Source organism: Odocoileus virginianus, chromosome 13 (assembly GCF_023699985.2).
Source record: "Odocoileus virginianus isolate 20LAN1187 ecotype Illinois chromosome 13, Ovbor_1.2, whole genome shotgun sequence".
Lineage (NCBI taxonomy): Eukaryota > Metazoa > Chordata > Mammalia > Artiodactyla > Cervidae > Odocoileus > Odocoileus virginianus.
Window position 1 is genome coordinate 59343632 of NC_069686.1, and position 25049 is coordinate 59368680.

Here is a 25049-nt window from a genome sequence, read left to right on the forward strand (position 1 = left end):
CCTTCAAGTTGTTGGCGGTGTTTAATTCCTCCGATGGCCACCTCCATAACCAAGTCCAAATGAAAGGGAGCCTCTTTGACCCTCTGCCTTCCTTTTCCTGCCTTCTCTTCTCCTGGGTTTCAATGCTTGATTGAACGTTGTGTCAGGTTCACTGAACTTGGTCTTGGTTTCAGTTCCACTCGGAGACAAAGTCCGCTTCCAGGTCAATTTCCATATGAAAGCAGCTGAGATCTCTTTCCCCATTTTGGAATTCCAGGCAGCACCATGGGCTCTGATTTCTCAGACTTGAAGTTTTTGCCCAACTTTCCCCCACCCCCACCTCCTGACCCACCCCTAATCTGCTCCTATTCCCCTTTCTCTGGCCACCGGATTTCCAGTTCTTCCAGGGCACTACTCTAGTCCCGAGAGAGCATCTGTAAACTCAACTCCAGAACAACTGGCTTCAAGTTTCTCTGAGTCTGATGGTGTAAGAGAGAGATTTGTTTCTTAGGGTTTAAGATGGGCAGCGGGAGGTGGGGGTTGCCATGTAGGATGGGGAGGGGTGGAAGAGTCAACACTTGTTCAGGCTGACTCTAGGAAAGTAGTTAATTCTCATTGCCACCTATTTACAAGCAGACAGAGTCCCATTAAAGAATATATCTGGTTGTGAATCTGGTTTGGGATTTTAGGCTAACTGCCTCCAAAATTTCTGCTTTATTTCCAAGATGTGGTTTTGCCAAGCTTTCCTTTTGCCAAGAAAAATGACAATGAAAAAGATGTTGCTCTTTTCCAGTGCATTTCTTGTGTAATCAAATGGCCTGTTTGGACCCTAGAAACGCCACTAGCAAGAATAATATCCCCAAGCCTGTCTCTATTTGAAAGCCACAGAGATGTGTATGGTCCTCACCCTCAGATCCTCATTCATCTCAAATTAGAATGTATTCAGAAACTGCTGATGGCGAAGTCAGCTAGCCTGTGCTAATATCAGCACCTTAATGTTTCTACTTGAAGGTCTGTGCAATGTTAATACCTGGTCACATTTTGGTTATGTTCTGAATGATGCTTTGTTTCTTGCTTTTGCTGAATGCAAGGCACAGTGATTTATAGACTTCCTGTGGTGGAGCAAATACTGTAATTGTTTTCACTATGTCTCCTAATATATATCACTTTTATAATGGGGTGCAATTGTCTGGAAGGTTATATGGCTATAACTTGAACACCACAAGATTGTTACAGAATTCCTGCCATGAATATGAGGACCTACACATCCATATGCATAAAGAGAGTGTGAGTGTGCATGTATGTGTGGACATGCATAAGTATATCTGTGGGTTATGAGTGTGCTTGAATATATGATCAATGCATACGTGTGCATGTGTGTGTATTTTCAACTGAATGCACAAGGGTACTTGTGTACATATGCATAAGTGTGTGAGATGCATATGCACATGGGATATGCATGTTGATGGACACTTGAATGCATGGACCTAAATTTGTGTAAGTGGGTCCGTGTGTAAAGCCCTTAAGTGTGCAAATCGGGATGTGGAGCACATCCTGGAAGAATCCTAGTATTGTCTCAGCAGCCAAAGGCTTTCAGAGCTCTTTGTTAATCACATTCCCAGTGGGCTCCAGACCTCAGCCTCTGCCTTGAGGTGCAGTATACTTCCCCGAAAGGAGAAATCTTTGAAATGCAGAATGGCTGCAGTTGCAAACCCAGACTCACTAAGTTGTGTTGGCCAGGTCCCAGAGAAACAGCCTGGACATCACTGGACATGCAGGCCCTAAGCAAAAACATATGTGCACGTCTCTGCCTTGGAGTCCAATGGCCTTTAAGGAAATGGATCTATCTCTGTGCAAGAGGAAAGGGGGAAGAATTGCAAGGGCCCCACGGTTTGCAGGGAAGGTGCCTGGCATCATTTATTATTCTGACCAGGTGGCTTCTCTATAGATTATAATAAAATAATGTGCCCTTGTTTTATCTGCAGACCCATTATTGTCCTCCGTCTGGCCTTGGTAATGAATTCATACGTACACGAGTGACAACAAGGGAGAAGAGTTTAAGTATTATGATAGTGTTAGTATTGATCACAGAATAGATTAAGAGACAGCTAGGAGGAATTTCTTCTTGGAATCAAATTCTCCCCTTTCCCTACCCCCTGAGACAGCCGGCAGCAGTAAACACCAGCATTTTTCAATGCAATAATTTCAACTCTTGAGCAAAAAGTCTCCTATCCCAGAAATTTTGCATCTAACAAATCACTGTATTTTGTCCTTAAATTTACCCAGTGGCAATATTTTGGCAGGACTGTTAGACTGTGGGCTAAGAAGACGAAGGATTTCCCACCCCCAGCTGCTGCGCGCTGAATAGCGTTGTCCAGGGAGAGGCCGTGATGATTAATCACGCCCAGTTCCCTAGAACCCCTCTCCCCTCCCCCTCTCTCCCGTCCCTCCCCTCCTCCTATGTAGGTTTCTGTGACAAGGAGAATGATTTACTGACTAGTTGAGAATAACAGATATCAGGTCTTAGGTCCGGTATAGTTTAATGTCTCTTAAATAAACAGGCCTTGCCTTGGGCCCTAACACCATTGCTTCCTCATGGCCTTTCTCCTGGACCCTGTGTCTCAGCTCCCACTTCTCATTGCTTGGCCTCTGACCCCTTGACTTACTCTATAGCTAAGCCCAGAGGCTCAGACTCGGCTGAGACTCAGTTTGTGGGTTCACATTCCCAGTGCTGACTTCTGGCTTCCCTTTGGACTGCAATTCTTACCAGCTTTTCTGGTGATTCTGTTTTGGGGCTCTCTGGGGAAGCACGTTGCATGATCCCTACTTAGAATCCCTTCTGGGGTCTTGTTAGTTCCAGAGTTGGCATCCCAACTCCCAGCCAACTCCAGCTGTGTTCTGAGAGTTATTGCAGGTATGAGATTTAGTAGGAACTAAAGAAGAGGACTATGGCATATGCAGCAGATCTACCATGCCAGGGGCTATGAAAGGGAATTTTATATATGTTACCTAATATAACAAGATAGATAGTGGTATGGGTCCCATTTAAACTTTTCAGAACCTGAATTGAAGACAGCAACCTTGCCCAAGTAAGGTTACTCAGCAGAGCTAGTGAGTGGAAGAACCAGGATTTACCCTCATCTAACTTTTTTCCTCCTATCTTATACTTTTCAATAATCCTTATCCCAATCACAGCACCATTTGCTGAGTGCTTGTATCTGCCAGGCTGTCTGACAAACAGGTTGTCTATATGCTGTTTTACACTTAAAAAATTGAGATATGACTTATAGGCCACAAAATTCACGCTTTTTCTTTTAAAGTATACAATTCGGTGCTTTTAAGTGCATTTTCAAGGTTGTTCAGCTATCACTACTTTCTAATTCCACAGTATTTTTATCTTCTCTAAGAGAAGTCCCATACCCCTTAGCAGTTACTGTTCATTCCTCCCTCTCTCTAACCTCTGACAACCACTGATCTCCTTTTTTGTCTCTACGGAGTTGCTAATTTTGAACGTCTCATATAAATGGAATCATGCAATATGTGGCATGCTTTTTGCATCTTTGCATCTGGGTTCTTTCACTCAGCATGTTTTCAAGATCCAGTTGTAGCATGTATCAGTACTTCATTCCTTAGGATGACCAAATAATACTCCACTGCCAGAAAGTATCACCTTTTTCTTTTCTTCTTCTTTTTTTTTACCATGACTTTCTCTACCACCCTATGAGGGAGCTGCAGGTGTCATCTCCATAAATAAACATAGATGAAGCCATTGGTGTTGTTCAGTTACTAGGTCGTGCCTGACTCTTTGGGACCCCATGGTCTACAGTACACCAGGCTTCCCTGTCCTCCACTATCTCCTAGATTTTGCTCAAATTCATGTCCATTGATCAGCGGTGCTATTTAACCATCTCATCCTCTGCCACTCCCTTCTCCTTTTACCGTCAGTCTTTCCCAGGATCAGGGTCTTTTCCAATGAGGTAAAACCATAGAGAGACTCAATAATTCGCTTTAGGTCATATTCTAGGAAAAGTCTGTGAAATATAATTATTTTGCATCTGTATTTTCAGTGTAAATTGCTTATTGTCTGTCCCTAGCAGAAGACGGATGAGGCTTGGAACATTCATGTACCATGGATATAGGACGAATACTTGTTTCACAAAGGCTTCGCATAGGTTCACCTCACCCGGAGTTCTTCTTTTTCATCTCAGGACTCCACTTCACACTCTGCCTTCAGGAGAAGTCCTGGACCCACCCCATTCCCTGAGCTCTGCAGTTTTGCAACATAACCTGGGACCATCGTCTGGATTGGAGGGTAAATTCAGAGAAACAACACTCCTCTGATGGGACATTTGATTCCGTTCCTCAGAGGGCACCATGTGTCCATTTATAGCCTACGCCTCAGACAGCTGAGGGTGTTGGAGTTTTTCTTTCCCTGACAAGGATTCCAGGGACCACATTGTTCAAAGAGAATAAAATGGTAAAAACTTACAGTAGTAAATAAACAACTCTTTTATCAATAGAATCAGATTTCACGTCAACTTCTAACTGCTCCAGTCTTGCTTTAAGGTATTAAAATACGAACTTATCTCCCATTGAAGATCCTGTATAATGAAGGCACAGGTCATGCCCAGCAGGGACTTCCACCCAGAGTAGGGAGATAGGATGTGTGTGGAAAAAGCTAATTGCCATAGCAGGCTCTGCATGCTGGACCACATACTGGCATTGGAAGTAGATGTGCTAGGGAAAGGAAGGTCACATGGGCTGGAGCGGGTGGGGAAGACTCCCTGTATTAGAGGAGGAGAAGGTCAACTAGAGGCAAGAGAGGCCTTTCAAGGAGGCCTGGAATTTAGTCAAACATCCAGAAGAGGATAGCAGTAGAGAAAACTTCCCAGGGAAAGACACAGAGTTGTATCAGTTGGGTGTGGTTGGACAATGATGAATAACCTGTTCGGCTGGAGTTGAAAGGATGTTGGGATGGGGCTGCTGAGGGAAGTGGGTATGAGACTGTGGCAGGACAAAGAATGTGGATTTTATTTGCTAACCAAACAAAAACCAGGGTGGAGGAACAGGCAGAGTCAACCTGAATATGGTGCAGTCAGCTGGTACGACAGGAAGACGCAAGTAGCAGGGGAAAGTTTTCCTAATGTTCCTATTGTTCTTTAGAAATAATGGCAGAGATCTGGAGCTTGGACCCAGCATAGAAGGTGTGCTTAGAGTGGTGTGTTTTGAGGCCTCTGGAGGCTGGTAGGAGTGCAATGCAGATAACAAGCTATGTGAGCTGGTGCGATGAGGGAAGCCAGAGTGAGTGCTCTGAATGTGTCAGGGGATCAGATAGCACTTTTTTGAGTTGCCCAATTTGGTAGCCATGTCAAGGAGGTGGGCCCAGGGGCAGAGAATGAAAAATTGAACCAGCATCTGGGATGGCTTGTCCTTGCACCTGAATTGAAGAAATGCATTTCTAAATTCAGCTCAAAATCTGGATGATTTTGAAGGTCCAGTTTTAAAAGGTAAATGAGAAATTTTTATTCTAATGAGAGTTTGGGGTATGTTATAAAGTATAATGAAACATTTCAGAGAGGTTGACTTACTTGGCCAAGGTAAAGTGAAAAGAAAGTGAAAGTGAGTGTCACTCAGTCATATCCGACTCTGCAACCCCATGGACTATACAGTTCATGGAATTTTCCAAGCCAGAATACTGGAGTGGGTAGCTTATCCATTCTCCAGGGAATCTTCCCAACCCAGGGATCGAACCCAGGTCTCCCGCATCGCAGGTGGATTCTTTACCAGCTGAGCCACAAGGGAAGCAAATAGCAAGTTTAGGGTCCAGCCCTTGTGCAGCGGCACTTAAAGCCTTTGTCCACTTATTTGGGTTATATCCATGCAAATTTTCAGACTTTGTGTTGACAAAGAGGCATCTGTATCTATTTTCATCCCAGTCATCCTAATTTTTGACTTAATCTGCACGTGAGGAATATGACATAGCCTAGTTATGTTTCTCTGCTTTTACCTAAAATGTAGATACTGAACACAAAGCCAGCCAGGTCCAAAACCTTGGGAGGTGGATGTCTCCAGGCTTTAAAAGGAAATTCAATAAATATTCTCTGTTCATATCCATGGATTTTTACACCACAGTCACATGGCTGAATTTTGCTGCAATAGCTCAACTATCTAGTTCTAGTCTCTATATTTAAGTTACTTTTTCTGCAGGGAAGTTTCATCATTCAGAAATAGACATTGCTATTTCACAACTTTGTGTACATCTTGGCCTGTTCATGATGTTTGTTGGGGGAGCACAGGCTTGTGTTTGTAATGTGTGCGTGTGCATGCTCACATCTTCTGCTCTCATTATTGGATGAGAACTAATTAGGGGGTGGGCAGTGGTCTGGTGCAGGAATGTCTCTCAGGGGTCCGATGAGGTCCAGCTGCAGGGTCTATGCCATAGAGGAGGTGTACAAGGATAAGGGAGGGCCTCTCCCCTGACCTTTCCACCCAGGATTCTGGCACCAGCGTTGACATTCCAAGCATCCTCTCGGAGGGCACAGTGACGGGGTTTGAGACTGCTTGTGGCAAGCCAGGAAATTTTATCCATATGTTTCTGATTCATTTACACCCATAAAAATGCAATTTTTAAGAGTAATGTGACATGCAATAAGCTTTCTAGGCCCTCTCTCCTCTACATCTCTGCTTAGAGGAGAAGACAGATCCGTTCTGCCAACAGAAAAGGGATTCAGACTTCAGGATCCTCAACCCTGGAGGCAGGAACGTAAGTGAGGCAAACACAGATGGTCTTCCACCAGTGTAAGGCAACTCCCGACAATGTACACTGTCAGGCTGAAACTGTGCCCAAGATCTAGCTTTCGCCCTTCCCCAGGGAACACTGGTTCAGTAATCCCATGATAATGATGGCTGTTTCCTTGCTGTTTTTATTTTCTCTATTTCTGATCCTTTTGTTTGCTCTCATTACCCAAGGAGCGTTGATTCCCCGGCTCTGCTCATTGCTCAGAATATATGCAGCTTCTATTGTACCTTTGTTCCTTCAGATGAGCTCATCGCGAGCCAATCCATTTACTCTTTTTGGTTTTTGTTTTTATTAACTGAGATGTTGCCGATTGTCTGAAAGTAGTGGAACTCTGTTTCATTCTCAAACCCATACTGCCTTTTAGGCTCTTTGGCTCAAAAACTACATCTCTATGAGTTTACCGAGTTTTGCCACTATGCTATTCCTAGGCTGTTGGTGTCTTTTGTTTTCCGGGCCAGCCTGGCCTGGTTTTCCTCTTTGCTGCTCCTGGAGGTGTTGGGTGACATCTGCTTCTGATCCCAGTGATGGGGAATAGCTAAATGCTGCTGCTCCCGATTAAAGGAAAGAGAGGAATTTTGGAAACCCACAGATTGGTAAATTATTCCTGACCCTACCACTTCTTAGTTGTCTGGTCTTGGGTCTCTTTAGGCATTCCCTCTTCAGTATAGTGAAGATGGTAAAATTCATCTGACAAAGCAGCTGTAAGAATTTAAGAAGATCATGCCATATTTTCCCTGAATCCACATGGCCCAGTCCTGGACCTGGCACATAGGAGGGGCCCTTTCATGTTGGATAGAGTCAATGTCTTTCAACCAAAGGCCACCAGGGACAAGACCATGGTTGAGAAAGCTGAGCTTATTACTAATTGTGGTGATGGAGTGCATAGATTCTGGGAACTGTGGATTGTCTCACTAAGAGGGTGAACCTACAATAGGATTTGGGCTTTAGCTGAGTGATTTGGGAGAAAGTCTAAGGAAGTGGAAGTTTGATTTAGTCAGAAAATGGGAGTAATTCTATAATCGAGTATCTCAATAAATCTGATCTGTAAGCAGGGGAGACAAGAGTAAGAATAAAACTGTAACTGATGAAGAAGCAGCAGTCACTCCTGCCCAGAGATGGAGGTGCTGGGTGTGTCGTGCATGGCACAGTGACCTTGCTGGTGTCTTTTCTCAAATGCTATTATGACGTGACCTTGCTTGGTCTCATGTTATTGTGACCTTGGGATTGCCTTGCTGTGATTGGTGTTCTGTGAGTTTACATCTGAGAGGAGACTAACAGCTAACAATGACTAGCTGTGCCAGGTCAACTTCTCAATGTGAAGGCCTGCTTTTTTTTTCTTGCTTGCTAGCTTTCTCCATTTCTCTCTCTCAGAGGGACAGCAGGCTGGACAGTGTTCCTTGTAAGAAAGTAGAATTAAGAATGAGTAGCCTATATGTCCTATTATTATATCAAATGGCCCTCATGGAACCCAGGTCTGTGAGAAAGTGACTCTGGTTAGTGAGCAGTTCAGGGAGAGAAAGGAAAGGGACTGGGGAGGAGACTGACTATTGTCTGAATTCTATCTGGATAACTGGAGGATAAGGGGCTGCAAGAGCTGGGGCTGCACACACAGAGGATCTGAAAATCCCCAGAGGATGCAGAGCATGGACCAGTCAGGTGGCTGGGGGCAAAGTCAAACACAGGGTGCACACCATGGATCCGGGCTAAACGAGGCCAACCACAAATGTGAAAGCGGGTACAGGCAACCAGAGAAACACTGGAAGTGGTGAGATGAAGAAAGAGGCTCAGGTATTAGTACTTAGAAAAACTTTATAAAGCCCCAGAGTAGAGAAGAAAGGAGTTTATGGGATGTCTTGGTCCTCACCGGGTCATAGAAGAATAGGGCTCTTAAAGATACTGGACCAGTTCATGTAAATTTGGCATAGTAAGAAACCATGGAGGAAAAGGTTTATCTGAAAATTGGGAAAGTGGGAAAAGTGACCCAATTATTGATGTTCCTAAATGTAGTCTCCCTGTCCTTCACTCTAGCCAGAACACACTGATTTCTTAGAATTAGTGAATGATGATGGTTAGACTTCTGAGTGAGTACGCTGACGTTACTGAAGATTAATGTGGCCTAGAAATCTTTCCCACTCTGAATCACAAAGATGGTTCACCTCTACTTTTAGCAAGCCTGGAACGGCAGCTGCCTAGCACTGGAGTGACTGTGAGGAGATACCTCACGTCCCAGGACAGAGAAGACCCAGAAAGATGGTAGGAGGGGCAAAATCGCATTTAGACTCAAACCCCATACCTGCCAGCGATGCTCAGAGGGCGCAAACAAACCTTGTGAGCATCAGGGCTCAGAGACCCCACAGAGACTGAGACAGAGCTGTGTCTGGGTGTCTCCTGAGGATGTACAGGTCAGCAGTGGACTGCTGTGGGGACAGGGGCTCTGGGTGCAGTAGACCTGGGCATGGCAGAAGCCCTGTTGGAGGAGGTCACCATTAACCCACCATAGAGCTGCCAGAACATACACAGGACTGGGAAACAGACTCTGGGAGGGCACAGACAGAACCTTGTGAGCACCAGGACCCAGAGGAAGAAGCAGTGACCCCACAAGAGACTGGCCCAGACTTGCCCGTGAGTGTCCAGGAGTCTCCGGCAGAGGCTTGGGTTGGCGGTGGCCTCCTGAGGGGTCGGGGGCACTGAATGTAGCAGTGTCCGTATGGGACCTTTTGAAGGAGGTCGCCATTATCTGCATTACCTCCACCATAGTTTGGCAGAGGTCAAATAACAGGGAGGGGACACGGCCCCACCCTTCAACAGAAAATTGGATTAAAGATTTACTGAGCATGGCCCCGCCCATCAGAACAAGACCCAGTTTCCCCCTCAGTCAGTCTCTCCCATCAGGAAACTTCCATAAGCCTCTTGTCCTTTTCCATCAGAGGACAGACAGACTGAAAACCACAATCACAGACAACTAACCGATCTGATCACATAGACCACAACCTTGTCTAACTCAATGAAACTATGAGCCATGCCTTGTAGGGCCACCCAAGACAGATGGGTCATGGTGGAGAGTTCTGACAAAATGTGGTCCACTGGAGAAGGGAATGGCAAATCACTTCAGTATTCTTGCCTTGAGAACCCCATGAACAGCATGAAAAAGCAAAAAGATAGGACACTGAAAGATGAGCTCCCCAGTGAGTAGGTGCCCAATATGCTACTGGAGATCAGTGGAGAAATAACTCCAGAAAGAATGAAGAGATGGAGCCAAAGCAAAATCAACACCCAGTTGTGGATGTGACTGGTGATGGAAGTAAAGTCTGATGTTGAAAAGAGCAATATTGCATAGGAACCTGGAATGTTAGGTCCATGAATCAAGGTAAATTGGAAGTGACCAAACAGGAGATGGCAAGAGTAAACATCGATATTTTAGGAATCAGTGAACTAAAATGGGCTGGAATGGGTGAATTTAACTCAGCTGACCATTGTATCTACTACTGTGGGCAAGAATCCCTTAGGAAAAGTGGAGCAGCCATCACAGTCAACAAAAGAGTCTGAAAAGTAGTACTTGGATGTAGTCTCAAAAACGACAGAATGATCTGGCAAACCATTCAATGATCAAGGCAAACCATTCAATATCACAGTAATCCAAGTCTATGCCCCGACCAGAAATGTTGAAGAAGCTAAAGTTGAACGGTTCTATGAAGACCTACAAGACCTTCTAGAAGTAACACCCAAAAAATACATCCTTTTTACTATAGGGGACTGGAATGCAAAAGTAGGAGATAAAGAAATACTTGGAGTAACAGGAAAGTTTGGCCTTGGATTACAGAATGAAACAGGACAAAGGCTAACAGAGTTTTGCCAAGAGAATGCACTGGTCATAGCAAACACCCTCTTCCAACAACACAAGAGAAGACTCTACACATGGGCATCACCAGATGGTCCAAACCGAAATTGGATTAACTATATTCTTTGCAGCCGAAGATGGAGAAGCTCTATACAGTCAGCAAAAACAAGAGCTGACTGTGGCTCAGATCATGAACTCTTTATTGCCATATTCAGACTTAAATTGAAGAAAGTAGGGAAAACCACTAGACCATTCAGGTATGACCTAAATCAAATCCCTCACAACTATACAGTGGAAATAACAAATAGATTCAAGGGATTAGCTCTGATAGACTATGGACAGAGGTTCATGACACTGTACAGGAGGCAGGGATCAGGACTGTCCCCAAGAAAAAGAAATGCAAAAAGGCAAAATGATTATCTGAGCAGGCCTTACAAACAGCTATGAAAAGAAGAGAAGTGAAAGGCAAAGGAGAAAAGGAAAGATAGACCCATTTGAATGCAGAGTTCCCAAGAATAGCAAGGAGAGATAAGAAAGCCTTCTTCAGTGATCAACGGAAAGAAATAGAGGAAAACAATATAAGGGGGAAGACTAGAGATCTCTTCAAGAAAATTAGAGATACCAAGGGAACATTTCATGCAAAGATGGGCACAATAAAGGACAGAAACGGTATGGACCTAACAAAAGCAGAAGATATTAAGAAGTGGTGCAAGAATACATAGAAGAACTATTAAAAAAAGGTCTTCATGATCCAGATAACAACGAAGGTGTGATCACTCACCTAGAGCCAGACATCCTGAACTGTCAAGTCAAGTGGGCCTTAGGAAGCATCACTATGGACAAAGCTAGTGCAGGTGATGGAATGCCAGTTGAGGTATTTCAAATCTATAAGATGATGCTGCGAAATTGCTGCATTCAATATGCCAGCAAATTTGGAAAACTCAGCAGTGACCACAGGACTGGGAAAGGTCAGTTTTCATTCCAATCCCCAAAAAAGGCAATGCCAAAGAATGCTCAAACTACCACACAATCGCACTCATTTCACAGGCTAGCGAAGTAATGCTCAAAATTCTCCAAGCGAGGCTTCAATAGTATGTGAACCAAGAACTTGCAGATGTTCAAGCTGGATTTAGAAAAGGCAGAGGAACCAGAGATCATATTGCCAACATCCACTGGATCATTGAAAAAGTAAGAGTGTTCCAGAAAAACATCTGCTTCTGTTTCATTGTCTAAAGCCTCTGACTGTGGGAGCCACAACAAGCTGGAAAATTTTAAAGACATGGGAATACTAGGCCACCTCACCTGCTTCCTGAGAAATCTATATGCAGGTCAGAAGTAACAGTTAAAACTGGATGTGAAACAACAGACTGCTTTCAAATTGGGAAAGGAGTACGTCAAGGCTGTATATTGTCACCCTGCTTATTTAACTTATATGCAGAGTGCATCATGAGAAACACTGGACTGGAAGAAGCTCAAGCTGGAATCAAGATTGCCAGGAGAAATATCAATAACCTCAGATATGCAGATGACACCACCCTTATGGCAGAAAGTGAAGAGGAACTAAAGAGCCTCTTGATGAAAGTGAAAGAGGAGTCTGAAAAAGTTGGCTTAAAGCTCAACATTCAGCAAACTAAGATCATGGCATCTGGCCCCATCACTTCATGACAAATAGATGGGGAAACAGTGGAAACAGTGACAGACTATACATTTTTGGGCTCCAAAGTCCCTCCAGATGGTGACTGCAGCCATGAAATTAAAAGACGCTTGCTCCTTGGAAGAAAAGTTGTAACCAACCTAGACAGCATATTAAAAAAGCAGAGACATGACTTTGCCAACAAAGGTCCGTCTAGTCAAAACTATGGTTTTTCCAGTAGTCAGGTATGGATGAGATAGTTGGACTATAAAGAAAGCTGAGCACTGAAGAATTGATGCTTTTGAACTGTGGTGTTGGAGAAGACTCTTGAGAGTCTCTTGGACAGCAAGGAGATCAATCCAGTCCATCCTAAGGGAAATCAGTCCTGAATATTCATTGGAAGGACTGATGCTGAAGCTGAAATTCCAATACTTTGGCCACTTGATGCGAAGAGCTGACTCATTTGAAACAACCCTTATGCTTGGAAAGATTGAAGGCTAGAGGAAAAGGGGATGACAGAGGATGAGATGGTTGGATGGTATCACTGACTCAATGGACGTGCATTTGAATAAGCTCCAGGAGTTGATGATGGACAGGGAAGCCTGGCGTGCTGCAGTTCGTGGGGTTGCAAAGAGTCGAACACAACTGAGCAACTGAACTGAGTGTGCTAGCAAACCATTATAGACTAAATGTTTATGTCCCCCAAATTCATATATGAAAACCTAATCCCCAGTGTGATGGTATTTGGAGGTGGAGCCTTCATGAGGTGATTAGGTCATGAGGTTAGAGACCTCATAAATAGGATTGGTGCCTTTATAGAAGAGACCCAGAGAGTTCCCTTGTCTCTTCTGTTGTGTGAGGACATAGGGACCAAGCCATTTAAGAAGGGAGTGGGCTCTCATCAGGCACTTAATCTGCTAGCAACTTGATCTTGGACTTCCCAGCCTCTAGACTTGAGAGAAATAAATAATCTGTAGTTTGATAAGTACACAGTCTATGGTATTTAGTTATAGTAATGTGAACACGCTCAGAAACAACTCTGTTTGCAAAGAGACAACACTTTCTTCTCCACATGTCTCATAAGTGACTGCCTGGCAGGGAGGCCTGCATTTGGGTTGCTTTTCTCAACAAAATCAATGTCAGAAATTGTCCTTTCCTCGGCTCAACTCTAGCCACTGCTCTAGGCAGAGAGGACGATAAGTGGACAACTTGGACTCTGATTGTCTGTAGCCTAGTCTGTGGTCCCTGTTATTTCTCTACCAGTTTTCTAGACTCTTTTCTAGATTCTTTATCTAGTTTCAGACAAATCAGCCTCTTTGATTTTTTGAATTCTCACTACTAGACTACCTGGAATTCTATGTGCTTGATTTTTCAAGTTTTTTTTTTTTTTTTTGCATATTAGATTCCTTACTTACCATGAGAAATTGGTGTTTGGCCCTAAATTCTTGAGTCACAGTGACTACCAGCTTCTAGTTCCAGCCTCAGCTCTGCTCAATTCCAAGTCTTTTCTACATCAGGCCCTGGTTCCCTCCCTTGACTTCTTTTCTTTTTTTTAAGGTTTTTTTTGATGTGGACCATTTTTAAAGTCTTTATTGAATTTGTTACAATAAAATATAAAAATTGTTTCTGTTTTGTTTTGGTTTCTTGGCCAAGAGGCACATGGGATCTCAGCACTTTAACCAGGGATTGAACCCATACCCCTTCATTGAAAGGTGAAGTCTTAACTACTGGACCGCAAATGAAGTCCCTCCTCCCTTGATTTTTAACAGCCGTCAGCACCCTCTTTTTATTTTTGAGGCCTGCCATTTGAAATGAGGAAAGTGAAAATAATATATTCTGTTCAGTTCAGTCACTCAATCATGTCTGACTCTTTGCAACCCCATGGACTGCAGCACTCCAGACTTCCCTGTCCATCACCAACTCCTGGAGCATGTTCAAACTCATGTTCATCAAGTCAGTGATGTCATCCAACCATCTCATCCTCTGTCGTCCCCTTCTCCTCCTGTCTTCAATCTTTCCCAGCATCAGGATCTTTTCTAATGAGTCAGTTCTTCATATTAGGTGGCCAAAGTTTTGGAGTTTCATCTTTAGCATCAGTCCTTCTGATAAATATTCAGGACTGATTTCCTTTAGGATGGACTGGTTGGATCTCCTTGCAGTCCAAGGGACTCTCAAGAGTCTTCTCCAACACCACAGTTCAAAAGCATCAATTCTTCATTGCTCAGCTTTCTTTATAGTCCAGCTCTCACATTTATACCTGACTACTGGAAAAACAACAGTTTTGACTAGATGGACCTTTGTTGGTAAAGTAATGCCTCTGATTTTTAATATGCTATCTAATTTTGTAATAGCTTTTCTTCTGAGAAGCAAGTGTTTTTTAATATCATGGCTGCAGTCACCATCTGCAGTGATTTTGGAGTGCAAGAAAATAAAGCCTGTCACTGTTTCCACTGTTTCCCCATCTATTTGCTATGATGTGATGGGACCGGATGCCATGATCTTTTAGTTTTAAACCATCTTTTTCACTCTCCTCTTTCACTTTCATCAAGAGACTCTTTAGTTCCTCTTCACTTTCTGCCATAAGGGTGGTGTTATCTGCATATCTGAGGTTATTGATATTTGTTCTGGCAATTTTGATTCCAGCTTGTGCTTCATCCAGCCTAGGATTTCTCATGATATACTCTGTATGGATGTTAAATAAGCAGGGTGATAATATACACCCTTGATGCACTCTTTTCTCAGTTTGAAACCAGTCTGTTGTTCCATGTAACTGTTGCTTCTTGACCTGCATACAATTTCTCAGGAAGAAGGTAAGGAGGTCTGGTATTCCCATGTCTTTAAGAATTTTCCACAGTTTGTTGTGGTTCCCACAGTCAGAGGCTTTAGTCAGTGAAACAGAAGTAGATGTTTTTCTGGAACTCTTCTGCTTTCTCAATGATCCAGTGGATGTTGGCAATTTGATCTCTGGTTCCTCTGCCTTTTCTAAATCCAGCTTGAATATCTGCAAGTTCTTGGTTTGTGTACTATTGAAGCCTTGCTTGGAGAATTTTGAGCATTACTTTGCTAGCCTGTGAAATGAGTGCAATTGTGTGGTAGTTTGAGCATTCTTTGGCATTGCCTTTTTTTGGGGATTGGAATGAAAACTGACTTTTTCAAATCCTGTGGCCACTGCTAAGTTTTCCAAATTTGCTGGCATATTAAGTGCTGCACTTTCACAGCATCATCTTTTAGGATTTGAAATAGCTCAGCTGGAATTCCATCACCTTCCCTAGCTTTGTTTGTAGTGATGCTTCCTAACTGACTTTGAACTCCAATATGTCCGGCTCCAGGTGAGTGATCACACCATGGTGGCTATCATCAATATCTTTTTTTAATAGTTCTTCTGTATATTCTTGCCATCTCTTCTTGATATCTTCTGCTTCTGTTAGGTCCATACCATTTCTATCTTTTATTGCACTTGTCTTTGCATGAAATATTCCTTGACACCTTTAATTTTCTTGAAGAGATCTCTATTGTTTTCCTTTATTTCTTTGCATTGATCACTTAGGAAGGTTTTCTTATCTCTCCTTGCTATTCTTTGGAACTCTGCATCCAAATGGGTATATCTTTCTTTTTCTCCTTTGCCTTCATTTCTCTTCTTTTCTTAGCTATTTGTAAGGTCTTCTCAGACAACCATTTTGCCTTTTTGCATTTCTTTTTCTTGGGGGTAGATGGAACCCATACTGCCTGCATTGGAAGGTAAAGTCTTAACTATTGGATCAGCAGGGAAGTCCCTCCTCCCTTGATTTCTAACACCCATCAGCACCCTCTTTTTGTCTATGAGCACTGCCATTCAAAACGAGGTAAGTAAAAATAACATATTCAGTAGAAGATAGGTTGGACTGTAGAGTCCACTGAATAAATATTGAGGAAGATATACTGGTAGAGAAATCAACCTTTTTGGAAGTTTGTCTGGTTTTATGAAGAAAAACTTGTTGTGATTCTTAAATAGGTTGTATTGATGTTAGGATGCCTGAGTGGGTCTGCCCTGCTGTCCCAGGGCTCCAGGGAATATATTTCCTGTTTGGTTCCTAAACTGGAATTACATGACTCTGTTGCCCCATGATCTGCAGAGCTAGGGAGTAATTGTCACTTCTTTGAACTCTACCCATTACCTGCTCTGCAAACTTTTCATCTTGGCCCAATTCTACATTCTATTTCAATTATTCCAAATGAATAGTCCCCAGCTGTGCCTTGAACTTCATTCATTATATTCTCTTTTCACTACCCCACTCCCATCTCCACCAGGTTCCTAATTTTTCTAATCCTCTTTACTCTAGGCAAAAATACCAGATTCTGTGTCACAAGGAAAACAGAGGAGCCAAAGGGTGGGATGTCTCTCTCCTTATGCTTCCCCACCACAGAAATGTTCTTGCTTTGTGCTCACCCTTCTCTTTTTCTCCAATGAAAATATTGGAGAGGTGGCCCTCTTCCTGTTTAAGGCTACTTTTCCTCTGCCTCCTAAATAACTATTTTTCATTTTGTTTCCCCCAAATTATCCAATTTTCTTTACACCATTTATTAAATATGTCCATTTTTTCCCCCATTGAAGACTTAAGATGTCAACTTTTACCATATACTAAACTCCATATATTTACAAAATTTAAACGATTTTGTTTGATTATCAGGGACAAAGAAAGCTGGAGACAAGTGCTAAAGACAGATTTTAATCAGTAATATGCTATTGTAATAGAGAAAACAGTCCAGGATGAACTGAACTCAATTTTGATTTGTACAGAGGAGACTTGGTGTTTTTAAGGGAGAATGATCATTTAGGGCTCCATGTAAGCAGGGACTCAGTAGAGTCAGGGAAGTGAACACAAACTGCAAGACAAGGGTTTTGTTCTTGTGAAATTCTCTGGGTTTGCTACCTGGCCCTTACTGAAGTTTGCCTCTATCCTCCCATAGAGGTTGGGAGACTGGGACTTCATCTGCAGGTGTTGGTTGGAACAGACAGTAGATTCTTTTGGGCAGCCTTCAGTTTTCCCAAGAATGCACTTGAAGGAGGGCCAAGGTCATCCCAGGGATGAGGCCTTGAGCAGTTAGAAGGTATGTTATGGTTTGCCCAAGTCACTATTGGCAAAGGTTGAGGTCTAGTCAAGAAAAGGGCTCAGAGAAGCCTGCCTAGATTTTGGACAAGAGGAGTCTTTCTCACTATGCATCTCTTGTCTATTCTTGTGTCACTGCCATAGGGTTTCGAACATTATAGCTTTATGTTACAGTTTATACTTAATAGAGGCTATTGTTGTGTTTGCTTATTTCTTGTCTCCTTCAGTTCAGTTCACTTCAGTCGCTCAGTTGTGTTCAAGTCCTTGCAACCCCATGAAACACAGCACACCAGGCCTCCCTGTCCATCACCAACTCCTGGAATCCACCCAAACCCCTGTCCATTGAATCGGTCATGCTGTCCAACCATCTCATCCTCTGTTGTCCCCTTCTCCTCCTGCCCTCAATCTTTCCCAGCGTCAGGGTCTTTTCAAATGAGTCAGTTCTTTGCATCAGGTGGCCAAAGTATTGGAGCTGCAGCTTCAACATCAGTCCTTCCAATGAACACCCAGGACTGATCTCCTTTAGGATGGACTGGTTGGATCTCCTTGCAGTCCATAGGACCCTCAAGAGTCTTCTCCAACATCATGGTTCAAAAGCATCCATTCTTTGGCCCTCAGCTTTCTTTATAGTCCAACTCTCACATCCATACATGACCACTGGAAAAACCATAGCCTTGACTAGACGGACCATTGTTGACAAAGTAATGTCTCTGCTTTTTATTATGCTGTCTAGGTTTGTCATAACTTTCCTTCCAAGGAGTAAGTGTCTTAATTTCAGGGCTGCAGTCACCATCTGCAGTGATTTTGGAGCCCCCCCAAAATAAAGTCAGCCACTGTTTCCACTGTTTCCTCATCTATTTCCCATGAAGTGATGGGACTGGATGCCATGATCTTAGTTTTCTGAATGTTGAGTGTTAAGCCAATTTTTTCAGTCTCCTCTTTCACTTTCATCAAGAGGCTTTTTAGTTCCTCTTCACTTTCTGGCCTAAGGGTGGTGTCATCTGCATATCTGAGGTTATTGGTATTTCTCCCGGCAATCTTGATTTCAGGTTGTGCTTCATCCAGCCCAGCGTTCCTCATGATGCACTCTGCATATAAGTTAAATATGCAGGGTGACAATATACAGCCTTGACATACTCCTTTTCCTATTTGGAACCAGTCTGTTTTTCCATGTCCAGTTCTAACTTCTGCTTCCTGACCTGTATACAGGTTTCTCAAGAGGCAGGTCAGGTGGTGTGGTATTCCCATCTCTTTCAGAATTTTCCACAGTTTTTCTGTGATCCACACAGTCAAAGGCTTTGGCATAGTCAATAAAGCAGAAATAGATGTTTTTCTGGAACTTTCTTGCTTTTTTGATGATCCAGTGGATGTTGTCAATTTGATCTCTGGTTCCTCTGCCTTTTCTAAAACCAGCTTGAACATCTGGAAGTTGATGGTCCATGTATTGATGAAGCTTGGCTTGGAGAATTTTAAGCATCACTTTACTATCGTGTGAGATGAGTGCAACTGTGCGGTAGTTTGAGCATTCTTTGGGATTGCCTTTCTTTGGGATTGGAATGAAAATTGACCTTTTCCAGTCCTGTGGCCACTGCTGAGTTTTCTAAATTTGCTGGCATATTGAGTGCATCACTTTCACAGCATCATCTTTCAGGATTTGAAATAGCTCAACTGTAATTCCATCACCTCTACCAGCTTTGTTTGTAGTGATGCTTCCTAAGGCCTACTTGACTTCACATTCCAGGATGTCTGGCTCTAGGTGAATGATCACACCATCATGATTATCTGGTTGGTGAAGATCTTTTTTGTACAGTTCTTCTGTGTATTCTTGCCACCTGTTCTTAATATCTTCTGCTTCTATTAGGTCCCTACCATTTCTGTCCTTTATTGAGACCATCTTTGCATGAAATGTTCCCTTGGTATCTCTAATTTTCTTGAAGAAATCTCTAGTCTTTCCCATTCTATTGTTTTACTCTATTTCTTTGCACTGATCACTGAGGAAGGCTTTCTTATTTCTCTTTGCTATTCTTTGGAACTCTGCATTCAAATGGGTATCTTTCCTTTTCTCCGTTGCTTTTTGCTTCTCTTCTTTTCACAGCTATTTGTAAGTCCTCCTCAGACAGCCATTTTGCTTTTTTGCATTTCTTTTTCTTGGGGATGGTCTTGATTCCTGTCTCCTGTACAATGTCCATAGTTCATCAGGCACTCTGTCTATCAGATCTAGTCCCTTAAATCTATTTCTCACTTCCACTGTATAGCCATAAGGGATTTGATTTAGGTCATACCTGAATGGTCTAGTGGTTTTCTCCTCTTTCTTCAATTTAAGTCTGAATTTGGCAATAAGGAATTCGTGATCTTAGCCACAGTCTGCTCCCAGTCTTGTTTTTGCTGACTGTATAGAGCTTCTCCATCTTTGGCTGCAAAGGATATAATCAATCTGATTTCAGTGTTGACCATCTGGTGATGTCCATGTGTAGAGGCTTCTCTTGTGTTGTTGGAAGACGGTGTTTGCTATGACCAGTGCGTTCTGTTGGCAAAATTCTATTAGCTTTTGTCCTGCTTCATTCTGTACTCCAAGGCCAAATTTGCCTGCTACTCCAGGTATTTCTTGACTTCCTACTTTTGTATTCCAGTGCCGTGAAATGAAAAGGACATCTTTTTTGGGTGTTAGTTCTAGAAGGTCCAGTAGGTCTTCATAGAACTGTTCAACTTCAGCTTCTTCAGCGTTACTGGTCAGGGCATTACCATGATAGTGAATGGTTTGCCTTGGAAATGAACAGAGATCATAATTTCCACAAAGTGGGGATGTTGTCGTTCTTGCTTGCTGTTGCGTTGCCATCTCAGTGATGGAGGTTCAATAGCTTTTTGTTCACAGAATGAATTTCCTGTGTTTTTAGTATCTCCTTCTCAATTGCTTCCTTCTTATCAACATTTAAACAAGTTCTTTTATTAAAAAATAAGGTAACTCTCCCTGTACTCCATGCTCCCTTCAGCTGCTGCTCTTTTTCTATTTCTTCAGTCATACATTTTTTTCCAGAATGTTGTCTTCCCTATAGCCTCAGTCCATTCACTCCCCACTTCCTGCAGTCTGACTTCTGCCTCCATCACTCCCTGGAAATTCTCCTGCTGTAGGTACCTGGAAACTCTATTTCTAGAATAATCCATGTCCCCACGTCCCAACCTAAGCAGGATGCCTTCTCTTAGCTCAAAATCTGTGTACAAACTATTTTCACCAAATGATCTACAATGGAGCTTACAATCCTCCCTTTCCTTTCATAACCAGCTCTTCACCCAGTAGTCCTCATCTCAGATGATGACGTTCCTGTAGGACCAGTTGTCCAGATGACAAACCCAAGACATCTTCAGTAGTTTGTGCTTCCTCACCTTCCGATTTCCAACATCCAATCGCTACTGCGTACTCCCTAAATCTCTAGTTAGTTGATTCTCTTTTGATAGTTCAGGTCACCATCATGGTTTGCCTGGATTATCATGGCAGCTTCCAGCCTTCATAATTCCATCTTCCTTCCCCAAGACTCAGCCCACATTCCACAGACAGAGAAAGCTTTTGAAATGAAACTCCACTTCCGTACCTCCACTTTGAGTCCATTACTGGCCCCAGCTGACTATGGAATGAAGCTCAAACTCTGAAGCATGATTCATATTTCTGATCTTCTCTTTAATAGCTACATAAATATACACGAGATATTCTGAGACTTAGTTTCTTCACCTATAAAGTGAGAATGATAATGCGTGCCCTTTCTATTTTGTAATGAGGGGGGAAATATCATCAGTTATATATAATGTAAAGTGCTTTATGAAGTAAGGAATAATAATAATCCACTGCTCAATACCTACCTTCTGAGGGGATAAATGAATTGCCTCTGCCACTCTGTTCCCCCGTTCGAACCCACTGGATGGCAGTGAGGCAAACCAGTAGGGGAGGCCATTTCTAGCGCCTTAAATTGGAGGGGGCTGCTGCTTCACAATCTGGGACCAGCATGTTTAGCGTTGCCTTTCCTTCTCCTCAAGTGTCTTTATTGTATCCATTCGTAAATCCAGCTGTGGAGGAACCACTTCAAATAAACCTTTCTCAGCATATATCACCACCCCCTGAGGAGGGTATGTTCTGTGAAGTTAAGTGAAGAAATATAGATTTTTCTAGAATAGGAGAAAAAGGAAGGACTTTCACTTTTATTCAAAATTATCACTTCAGCAGCTCTCTACATGACGGAAAACTCCCCTTACATCTCTCAGTGGATTCTCCATTGTCAAAGTCCCCATTCTCACTGGCTGACAGAGACTAGTTTTTAGTGCCAAGAATATTTGATGTTGAAATGCAGAAGGAGGTGACATCAGGATCTCTTTCTCCACATTAATCTCTTCATTATTTCTGACACAGATATTATAACGTCGTCACAGATTTAATAGAGGATAATGGTATTACAATTCTAATGCATTAGGTGTGATCTGGGGTGACTATAGTCTAAACTTTTAATATAAAACAGATATTCTCTATGTGAAGGTAAATGAGCTTGAACGCAGACTCATACAATAGCTATCACAAAGGCACTGCCTTCACAATAGGGAGTGAGAAATGAACTTTTCATTACTGGATATGATTGACATCTTTTTGTGTCCATTCATGGTTGCAAAAATCTCCAGTGTCAGAGCAGAGAACATGAAGAATTTCTCCACAGCTGTGATGGAGACTTTCAGGCACAAAGTTATGGAGGTTTGAAGTCAATTGTTTCCAAAAATGCTGAGCAAAATGAATTAATTTTGCACCTTGCTGTTAGTCAAGATGTTTCCTTCTAAGGCATTTTTTTTTTTTTAATGCAGTGGTATCTAAATGATATATATCTTTTCAATAGCCACAGGTGGTAGATGTCTGTTCCAAGGATTTCCCTTTAAATGTTTCCAGCAGGCCCCCATGGAGCTAAAGAAACAGGAGAAAATCACTGCCCAGTTTTTCAGCTCCAGGTCATTCTAGTTTTGTAGAGCTAACTTATCTTTCCTCATTTTTCCATTTTGTTTCTTGCTGTCTTTTATGTGAATTTTGCATCTGGACTCCCCCTCTTTTCCCCATGTCCCCAGTGATTAGGAACTCAGTTCTAACTGCTAATCTCTAACTTGATACTTACTCCCGTGAGTTGATTTTTTTTTTTTTTTCCAACATCAGTCTCTCTGATCACAGTTAAAAGAGACACAGCACCCTCTTTCCACCGCTGGGTCTCTAGGGTCTCTTCTCAGGAGGCCCTAGAACATTGCCCAGTTCTACTTATCCTGCAAAAGGGATCAAGTGACAGGTCATGAGGATAGTGTCATGGGGATCATTCTATGGGTGAGAAATTTTACTTGGAAAGATCATGGAGTGAATCACCTTAACTCCCCAAGTCAGTGCTCTGATTCATAGGAGATTAGGAAGAAGAATTGGAATGGAGACAGTTTCCTGTATGTATCATAAGCAAAATATTTCAGGACACATTAGAATAGATTCACACAGGTGGTGGGAGTTTCCTTAAATTTTTTCTTCGGACATGTGTTTCTCAAGAGTTTCTCGGACTCTAACAAAGGTAAACTATTGAGGCTTAACAGGAAAAGTTCTTGCCATAATAGAAAAAAGAAAGAAAAAAAAGATAAAACAAAATCTAGCAAAAATCTCTTAGAATGTCACACAATTATGAAATATAATACTACTCTTGCAAAACTGTGATCTCTCTAGCAGATCTATAGTGAGTAAATTTGTAAACCTAGATATACAAAAAAAGTAAAGAGCATTCTAGTTTATAAATCAGTATTTCCTGGTGTGTCGGTGTACGTGGTTTGTCTTTTTCTAGAGGTATTAGATTCAAATAGGAAGTCATGGAAAGAGTAAAAGTAATTTCATAAAGTTCAACTGGTAAATACACCTTGTGAAAACATATTTTGTCTTAGAAATTACCCTATCACACTGGTCACTTAAAGCATGATGTTATTAAAATGTTAAGGAGGAGAAGTGAAAACATTTAGATTCTGAGGAGCAGAAGGACGAGAAGACAAGACTGGGTAGAAAGGATAAAAATGTAGCTGATCAGACAACCTAGTTAATATTGCAATGATTACCATATATGGAGCTCTTGCTAGTGTCAAGTGATTTATATGCTTTATTTTTGGTTTTTCACACTAACATCACAATGTTGCTATTATTATTCCCATATTGCAGGCGAAAACAGAGAGCTGGAGCACGTTAGCTGAATTTAAATGGGCCCGTGGCGGACAGTCTCCGTCTTGCATCGCGGCGTTCAGTGCCTTGTGCAACCCCACTCGCCTGATTCTGGGCTGGACCGCTGCTGTTCTTCTAAGGAACATCATGTGGTCAAAGTGACAGCCTATCACTTCCAGATGAGGTTACGGAGTCTGTGATTTCTGCTTTTTCTCTCTCCGGTACTTCTCTTCCCTCTCTGCTTGCTCACTCTGATGAAGTAACTTCCACGCTGCCAAAGACGATGTAGAGAGGCTCATGTGACGAGGAGCTGGGGGAAGCATCCAGCTAACAGCTCAGGGAAGCTGAGGACTCAGTCCCACGATCGCAAGGAACGGAACTCTTCCTACAACCACAGGCGTGAACTTGAAAGAAGCGTCCCCAGGTGAGCGTTCCGAAGAGAACAACACCTTGATTGTGGCCTGTGAGAGACCCAGGGAGTGTGTCAGACTCCTGACCCACAAAAACTGTGGAATAATAAATGTGTGTCATTTTAATATGCTATGCTTGAGGTCAATTTGTTATGTAGCAATACATAACTAACACCGTTACAAAGTGGCTAAGCTAGAATTTAAACTGATAACTAAGCTGACCTCTAAAACTATCTTCTTTCCACATTACCGTAAAGTCATCCCTAACATTACTGAACATTTCCAATGTGCTGGCCATCATGTTAGATACTGGGGTGCACAGGCACAGCTCCTCAGAAGAAAGGAGTTAGGATTTGAACTTGGCCTTGCCTCAAATGAAGGAGGATCACATGCCAAGCATGCAAAGAAGCGTGAGTATGGATACAGAGACTAGGACCAGCTCGCTCCTGCTGCTGCTGCTAAGTCATGTCAGTCGTGTGTCTGAGCGATCCATAGACGGCAGCCCACCAGGCTCCCCCGTCCCTGGGCTTAGCCCATGATAAATAGACCCTCTGAGTCAGAGGGGAAGATTTTCATCTGTGGCTTAAGAAAACATGGCTCCAGTGAAAAACCTATGTGTTCTCAGGATACAACTATAAACGACCCTAGGCTATTTTGTTATATATATGTACACTAGCATTAAAAAAAGTAATAATAACATTGCTTTAAGAAAGACTCTAGGACGTAATCTCTCAAGATCTCTTTGAATTGATATAAATCGATCTCCATGGCATATTTTTAGGAAAAGAAAGCAAAGTGACAGGTAGAAGTAGTCTAGCTATTTAATAAGAAACACTGAAAGGATAAACCAGAAAGTAATAAAAAAATGCTTATTTTTGGGACAGGGTAGAGGAGAAAAGTGGAGGGTAGTAGATGGAAACTATACTATTCTGCATGTGTCCTTTTGTACAGTTTTACTTTTGAAATTTGAATGTCTTAAATTAAGAAAAAGTTAACATTAAAGTCAAAAATAAAGAAAATAATATAATTATACCTAAAATTAAAGAATAGTCCCCAGGGACATTTGAACACTGGCTTCTGACTGAGCCAGCATAGAGTATATAT

The 25049-nt window shown here is 42.4% G+C and overlaps 1 long non-coding RNA gene across 1 annotated transcript; it reads left to right on the top strand.

The window, feature by feature from the left end:
* Positions 1–205: 205 nt before the first annotated feature.
* Positions 206–24071, top strand: LOC139038080 (uncharacterized). Its single transcript, XR_011491019.1, has 3 exons — positions 206–466; positions 4188–4291; positions 23536–24071. It is a non-coding gene; the product is annotated as an uncharacterized lncRNA (long non-coding RNA).
* The last annotated feature ends 978 nt before the right edge of the window (positions 24072–25049 follow it).